Below are 8,615 nucleotides of genomic sequence, written 5' to 3'. Positions count from 1 at the left end.
AGATCTCACCAAGCAGTGCCCTTCTTGTGTAAGGGAACATGACAGACCAGGCGTGTTACAAGGCCCTTACGAGGAGGTAAGCTGGGAGGACAAACAAACCCTTCATCTGGATACGGGTTGGAGCGGGGATGGGAGTGGGTTGCAAGCTGGAGCCCGGCACATCACTCTTTGCATGAGCAGGGGCACAAGCAGCTGCTGCTGGTAGAAGGACCTGTACGCCAGCTGCAGGATTGTACTTTGTTTTGTGGCCGACCACAGGAATGGGAGCAGAGGTGGCCACGAGAAGTAAGGGGCCTTGTGTTTCCCTTGATGATGGCCCTCTGCTTCGAGGACACCAGGTACTTTTTGGAGGTGGGAGAAGTCTGGCTTTGGAAAATACCCTTCCTGCCAAGTAAGCAGGTCACTGCAACCCTCAAGTCTCGCTGTTGTGGATCCTTCGAGCTGCTCAGGGCAGCGCTTTGTTTCTCCTCATGTTCCCCTGCTCTTAGAGAAGGGCCTGGGGGGCTCTGCGAGCTCAGCCCTCCGCTCGTAAAACCTACCCAAAGGCTTCGGTGAGCTGATGAAAGCAACTTGTTTTCTGTTACGTGCAACGCCGCTGAAAGGGGCTGGCTGGAGGATTTTGAAGCGTGCATCGCATGCGTGCAATCAAACAGCCTCCGTAACCACAGGTGGGAGAGGCAGCGAAGGGTGGCCTGGAAGAGCTGAGCGGCTCGCCGCAGCGTTTTTATCTTCAAACAAACACGGCAGTGTGCTTTCCAAACTTACGTTCCCTAGTTATTCTCTTCAGATATCTGGGGTTAAACTGTGTTCTTTTTTGTTTGTTTGTTTCTTTTTTTTCTTCCTTTAAAGCAGCAGCGAGTCTCCTACCCAGAGATACAATCATGAAAGGCCTTGCAAGAAAGCCATGTGACTGGGCTGGTTGAAACATGTTTTGAAACAGTTCAGGAAAGTTTGAAACTATTTTTGGTTTTCACAGCTTGCAACCGCATCTGGCTGCTTTGCAGCTTCAGAAACCTGTCTGAAGATAACCCTCCGTGGTGGTTTGTAGGGAAAGGGCAGCCCAAAATCCTGGCCGGGGCTGGTGCCGCTGCCCGGTCCCAAGGGCAGCTCGTCAAGCATCCTGCCCGCAGACGTTTCGTCGTGCTTCTAGGAAAGCAAGCTTTGTTTGGTGTGCATGTGGAGGGGAGAGGTATGGCCTTAGGAGGTGAAAACCTTCCACGATTGTCTGCTGCTGGGCTTGTAAGAGCAGCGGGTATTTTCATCCCTGAGCTCTGAGGTCTGTACAGCCGCTAACAAGGGGAAAATCTGCTGTGGAACACATCCAGGAGTGCTTTCATCTCCTGATAAAGGGCCGGGGGCGTTTCACCCTGTTTGTGCGGAGCATAAAAGTCTGCTTCTGCTCTGATTTATTGCTATAAACTTGGGCTGCGTTAATAGCAGGCTGGCAAAGCCCGGGTGAGGTGCATTCCCACTCCTGGGCTCCCCGTTTCATGCAGCCAGCTGCGGCTGGTGAGCTCCCCCAGGAAAGAGGGCAGAGGGAAGGACAAGCCGGGCTCATCCTTGTTTACCTGCACCAGCTGCATGCAAATGCCCCCTGTGCAATGCCATTTGCACAGCAGAGGATTATCTGGGCTTGCCCTCCCTCAGCATGGAAAAATGAATGCGCAACGTCTGAGGGCAGGGGCAGTTGCTGTAATTACTGCTGGCAGTGTGTGGCTGTCCCCAAAAACAAGCTCTCCTGGGAGCTGGCCTGGCTGCTAGCGAGGACGTGGAAGCAGAGCCCTGGCTGTGAGCAGTGTGCCCACAGACAAGAGGCATGTAGCCTATGCGAGGTGCCTCCTAGGCTCACTAAGTGCCAGGCGACTTTGCCATTATGCCATTATTGCATTCTAAAGCTCATTTCTTGAAGAAAGAGGTTGCTCAGCTGCTGGGGACAAAGGTGAAACCTAAAGACACTTTGCCATGACAAAATGAGGCATAGCTGCTCTGGTCTGACGTTATTTAAATACCATGGTGTTGCCTATGGATAGAGGTGAGGAAATTCACAGGTATCATGACCCAGCAAATCTTGAAGCTAATGGCTGGTTCGTCACCTGTGGAAAACCTTTCCCTTCTTCCAGAGGCTCTTCAGACAACTGTAATAGTTGTAGTCCTGGTCAAGGCAACCGCAGGAGGTGGACATGGGTCTGTGGTGGCTTTGTTCATGCAGTACATTAATTCCTGAAGTCCAGAATAATAGCCTGGCAACAAGAAGGCTCACATGACTTTTGAAAATAAGGCTGTTCTGGTCATCTTTTGCTACCACTCCAGGTGCCAGGACAGTGTATTTTCCCAAGCCTACTTGCCAGAAACCTGGGGCACCCTTGGGACTAACCAACCATTGCAGAAGCTGAGTTGGTGAGTTTTATGAGAAACTGTTGACACTGGCACTATTGTGTAGGGTGATAAAGAAAAAAAAAAATTATCCTCTATTGCCCAGGTATTCTCCTTGCAGTAATGTGCCTGAAGATGACAGAGGTTTCCACCTGACTTGCATTTTACACGGCAGCCCAACCATGTCAGCAAGAACTTTCTCTTCTCTCCTTTTACAGCAACAGCATTTTCAAGCCTGAAAGTCACGTTGCTTTTGCCATTAACTTTTTTTTTTTTTAATTCTCCAGGGTGAAAAAAGCTGACAAATGTCTTCGTGATCTTTTATCCAGTCATAATTTTCTTCTCTATGCAAATTTCATTGGTAAACATCTATTCATGAACTTTTTCAAAGGCTCCTTTTCTTAAGGAAGAAAAAAAAAAAAGGGTGTGTTTCTTTTAGTTTTAAAGCCACGATGAATGGCTTTCAAAAGCTTCAGAGAGACTGAGGAGTTTACAACATCAGGGCTGGTGCGTGCAGCTCTATGAAGTCAGTGATTATAATGCTCTTAAATAACAGCAACCTCTCGCAGCCAAAGCTGCTGTGGGTTGTAAAACATTTTCCCATCTCGGTTTCTAAAGTTTCGTAAAGCAATCTGCTCTAGCTGCTTCAAGTTTCTTAGTAGCAACAAAGTGGCCAGTGTATTTATCTCATATGAAGCCTGCACTGGCGATCCTTGATTTTGAGGCACGCAGCCCTGACTCAAAATAACTTTAAAGGACGTGGAAAATCTGCCATGTGACATATATTTTAGGTGTAAAATGTGGATGTATTTAGATCGATGCCCATCGCTGTCAAGGTGTACTGAAGCAGTTGTTAAATTGGGTGTTGTGCACCCACAGAAAGCTGCAGCAAAGCCACATTTTAAACAATAGTTTTACTTCATGTATTTTTTTGTGTGTGTGCTGGCTCTTGCAAAGAGCAAGAGATAATTGGCAACTTGTGTGCCAGGGTTGCATTTGCCTTTTTGTGTCACGGTCATCTCTCCTTCTCCAATTACTGCTCCACTTTCTCTTCTACCTTCAGCTACAAACTCCTGGCCTGCAGCAGAGCTGTGGCCTGGCTTAAAGCACGCTACCTACAACCCGCAGCCTTTAACGTTGTTCAGTAGCTGGTGCTCAGGTCCTGAAGTTCAACCTCTTCTTCCTCCGGGATATGTTTGTCTTCCCCACCCCACCCCCCTCCCCAGATAATGTCATCACCCAAGATCTTGTGTTGATGCCATAAAGGAATAAACTGCAAAGCGTGGGCCTGAGGCTGGGTGTGGAGGAACTGCACCGCAACCCTCCCTTCAGCTGCCTTTCCCTCTCCGTGCTGCTCACCCTCTCTGTGTTTGCTGCTCTTCAGACATACTGATCTGCTCCTGACTTGACAGATTTCTTAAGAACACTGGCTGCCAGACGCATGGCTCCAGGTGTCAGTCCCTTCAGAGATACCAGGCCACTTTTTTCACCTTCCCACCTGCGCCGGTTCCTTCCCTGAAGTCAAGTGTATTAAATTTTGGCATTTGTATCCACTCAAAATGTGGGCAGCGGTAACTTCCTGGCCCTCTTTCTCATTCCCATTCTGCCTTTGTCCCTGAAGCTAACAGCAGTGTCCTTGTGAAAGATGAGGCTTCTCATGGATTCAGCAGACTGATTCAGCCCTAGTAGCCTACCATTGCTCCCACCTGCCTGCACGCAGTACTCCCTTTCTTCTCTCATTGTTCTCCCTTACACAGAAGGGATAATTTCTGTGACCCCATTGTGCTCCTTTTCCTGTTCAGTCCTCATGTTGTCATCCCTTTTTAGCAGCCAGGGCGAGGACCAGGCCCCCTGCTGTGGCAAAGGACCACCTGAAAAGGCCTGTAATAAGCAAAACGTAATAAGCAAAGTGCTTCAGATGTGGCAGCCAGAGCCAGAAACACGGGATGCTTCTGTTGTGCACTGGCTGTGTGTTAGATCTGTGTTAATAGAAAGGGTTTTGTTTTTGTTTTTGTTTTTATTCTCTATTGTTAGAAAGAAAAACATCTTCACAGTGCCAGGTAGAAGAAAGAACACGGTGAATAACCTAGGTGAGATCATTGTGTGACTCCACAAGCAGTCATGAGCTGCTACAATTGAAGGAAACTATCATTTACCACCTGTTATTTAGCAGACAGGCACAGCTGAAACGCAGCGCCACTGGAGACTTTATTGTTTCCCTGTCACATCCTAGGAGGCTGAGATACCTCCCAGGAGACCACTAATCGCCGCTGGGGTTGGGTGTTGCTGGCAGCACGGAGCGAACCTTGAAAGCTTTGGTGGTTCAGATTAGCATCAAAGAAGCTGAACGCTTCCCCTGGGTTCCAGGCCGTGCTAAACCTTTAATAAAAATAATACATCGAGACTGTATTAAAGGAAAGAGCAGGCAGGTTTATTGGATACATCTGGCATGACCAGTCGCCTACCTAAAATTAGCAAAATTCCCGGTATCCTGTGTCAGCATGCACTGGGCTTGTGCAAACCCCGGCTGGATTCCTCAGGAGCTCTGTCCTCCGAAGTGTTGGTGTGGGACACAGGTCCCTCATGGTCTTTTGCTGAAGCACCACCAAACTTTGGAGGACATGAGTCAAAAAATCGACATTCAAAAAATTGATGTTCATCAAAAGTGAGGACTGATAAAAAAAATAGTTTCCAATGGAAAATACAAGTAGAAAAACAATAAGCAGTAAACTATGGGCTTGTTTGCTTTTTTCCCATTTTGCACATGATGGTAAAGGAAGGATTTCAGTCTGTGGGCAACTCTATCAAGGATATCCACCAGTCTTCCTACCAGCAGGCCCTCTGGCTTGCCATAAGGGGTGATTCTGCCTGGAATTTGCCAGTGTCCCACAGGAGCTGTGTACCTGCTCCTGTCCCTTGCTGGAGAGGGACAGGGGATGATTCACCAGGTTTCTCTCTCTGTCCAGCTACTGAAACTTGTCAAAACTTAATAGCTTGAAGAGTCCCAACCCACTGATAAATTCATTGCAATTTGCCAGTAGGCCTAAAAATTGACAAAGTGGGGACAGTGGACAGATGAACACACACACTGACTAAGCCTCATTCCCTCAGGATATCGCTCTCAAAAATGGGAATGATCCCAACTGATTGGAGAGGATCTTGTCAAAGATGAGGCAATTGTTTGCCTCACGTTCCTGGGACTGTGTCCATGTGGAGATCCTCATTTGCCACAGCCAGATAAGCGTTTGGTGCCTCCTCCACCACACCACTACGCAGCTGCGTGGCGTTGACCTGCTGTTTTCTTAGAAACCCTGCCCTGCCTCTCTTTCACCTGACATGGTACCTAATTCTTAATCTCCTGTGTTCCTCGTGGTGCCTTCCCCAAAAAATAATAATTAGGAAAGGGTGTGGGAAACCAACAGGCCTCCGTCCCACATCCGATAGAGCTCCAGCCAGCTGCCCTACATTTGCAGCAGACCCAGCCCCTCTGCCCCATCTGCAGACAGGCTGATCCCCTACCACTAGCAATATGCAGAAAGTCTTCAGAGAGTTTTTAATACTCTCATCGTCCTGCTTTTAACAGGAGGAGCAGAAGGGACGGGGGCAGCTAAAGCACACTGGCTGTTCCACTGCAAGCACCGGCTCATTTCTTGTGGGGAAATTGCCAAACCGTGGCTGCAAGGTGGTGACGTCTCGGGCCCAAGCCTCCTGTAACTTTCTGACCTCCCGTCGGGTGAATCTCGGATTACTTTGCATAGGAAACAGGCAGGGTGAGCAGGGTGTTGGTAGCAAACCAGTTTCCACTGGTGGGAGTGAGCTTGAGTTCTGGGCATGGTGGAAACCATGCTGCAGCTGATATTCCTGCCTTGGGCTTCTTTAAGTGCCATGGCTTCTGCTTACAAGAGGATGTAGGTCTTGTGTCACTAGTAGGCACTTTTCTTCTACCCTGTCCTTAAAAGTTTTCCCCTGGATTCCTCTGTTTCTCACCACTTTTGCTTAGTCCTTTCCTCACCTGGAGCACTCCTAAGGTCGTGGCATGTTCGCCTAGCAATGGTGGGGTCCACGTCAACCAAATGCAGGCTGTGGGATCATCTTTCTGAGAGATTATTTCCAGTCTCAGAAGATGCAGTGCTGTGTCCTTGCCTTGCCCGATGGGGCAGCACAAACTGGCCTAATGTTTTGCTATGGCAGGAGTGAGTTAAAAGGTCATCCTAAAGCAATTCACAGCAACATAGAAGACAGGTATGAATGGGCATGTCAAGAGGTGACCTAGTCCATGCTGCTGTCCTCAGCCTCAGCTAACCTTTCTTGGCAGGGACTGACCAGCTGAATGGACAGTCTTCCAGGATGTGCTGGGAGGAATGGAGCAAGCAGCAGAGAACTGCTCCGAGTGCAACTCTTGGGCTCAGTTTGCAAGAGTGGTCCACATGTCCCTAGGTGCCCTAACGAGGCATGCAATTATAGTGGGCAGCTTCTGTTATGAGACAATTTCTGAAAGGTCACACACCCAACAGGATGGTGTGGCAATAACAAGGGAGTGTTCGAGGTTTCAGGAACCTCGGAGAAGGAGAACGTCCAAGCGACCACCTCCAAGGTCCTATTCCTGTGAGCTGGAAGGAGAAGACAGGAGCTCCTGGAGGTGAAACCCATGGCTGGTGTTTGCTGAGAGGCTGCGCTCTGTGGTTCACTCAGCCCTGGTCCATGGGGATGGAGCTGCCCAAGGTCCAGCACCCAGGCCCTTGGACTGGAGACTGGCTGGAAACAGAAGGAAATTTTCAACTAACCCCACCAAGAGGGTCTTCTAATGGGCAAAAACCTCAACAATTTAAACGCGGGGGGCCATGGACTAAGTGGGATGAGTATGTGAAAAGAAGAAACTAATCATTTAAATTCCAGAATAAGAAACTTAGGCAGTAAGAGGAAAAAGTGGGGGAAAAAAAAATCTCACTTATGAGAATAAACAGCACAAAACTGGTGTTGCCTAAGCGTGGCCAAATGCTTTCTCCAGCTGAGACGTTACAATCGCTGGCTGCCGCATGCTGAGAAAGGAGATAGCAAGTGAAAGAGATAAAGGTGGTGTTTTATGTTAATGGCAATGTTACCTGTTTTAGAGCTACGGGTAATTCAGAGCAGACTGTATGTAGATCAGCGTGCTAATTAGTAAAGCCCAAGAGGGAGTACTCCATGCATGCCTGCGAGGACAACTGACTGCCTCGTCAAACGAGGCCCAGGATGGATGTCTCTCTACAGGCTTATTTGCCATGTGTGAAAAGAAAACGGTATTTGCATAGAGAATTTAATTCTGGGACACATCTGTAGAGACTGCCTGCAGGCCACAGCGAAGCCTCTTGAGAATTTCTAAGGGTGCCGGATTATAATTTCCCTATGGAGGAGGTATCCATCCGGCACACACCTTTCACATTTCATCGTGATGGATAAAGAGTTCGTCACGGCCCCAGAAGCAGTTAGTTGCCTGATTGCAATCAACATCAGCAAAGTCAGGACAATCGTAGGTAGTCGGATAGGAATTTGGCTTTTCAAAGAGAATAACTTTCCCAAAACTGAAGAAAGTAAAAAGTGCGGTTCATCCTGTAGGAAACTTGGTGAAATTTGACTGAAAATTGGGTAGCTTATGAAGAGCTCAGCACATGACCAAAAGCCATAGTTAAAACAGAGGCTGATTTTAATTCTGTCCTGTGCAGCACTCTGAGTGTGAGCTCTTGGGGATGGAAATCCCATGTGGGATAAAGGGGCTGAAACTCTGCAACTTGCCTGAGAGGTGCTGCTGGATGATGGCTGGTAAGTAGGGGGTCTCATTGCACAAAAAACTGCTCAAGGCCAACTTTTTAAAACTGTCATCTTAAAGTAAATATGAAATCATTGTTGGGCACACCTTGGAGCAAACAGGATGGGTCACGTCACCAGAAGGAGGTGCTGTGCCTTGGTGACACTCAGGAAGGCTCCAGGGAGCATGGTAGGTAAAAAGGTGCGCACAGGGAAGAAGAGTGGGTGAGGTGCTGGGGGTGAAGAACCAGGGGAGACGTGAAGGGGTGACTTATCTTTTGTATCAGGCACTGAAACACCCCCGGGTAGCTCCACAGTCTCACTTATCCATGAGATATGTAAGAGGATGGAGAATGAGCCAGGCCGAGGCGTTGGAAAACAGCTGGAGAAAAACACAAGAAAAATGGGTGACCTTGGGTGCCACCACCACGGCCTCTGTGACAGCACCCAGACCGTGG

Source organism: Cygnus atratus, chromosome 1, assembly GCF_013377495.2.
Source record: "Cygnus atratus isolate AKBS03 ecotype Queensland, Australia chromosome 1, CAtr_DNAZoo_HiC_assembly, whole genome shotgun sequence".
Lineage (NCBI taxonomy): Eukaryota > Metazoa > Chordata > Aves > Anseriformes > Anatidae > Cygnus > Cygnus atratus.
Note: the sequence above shows the minus strand (reverse complement) of the source record.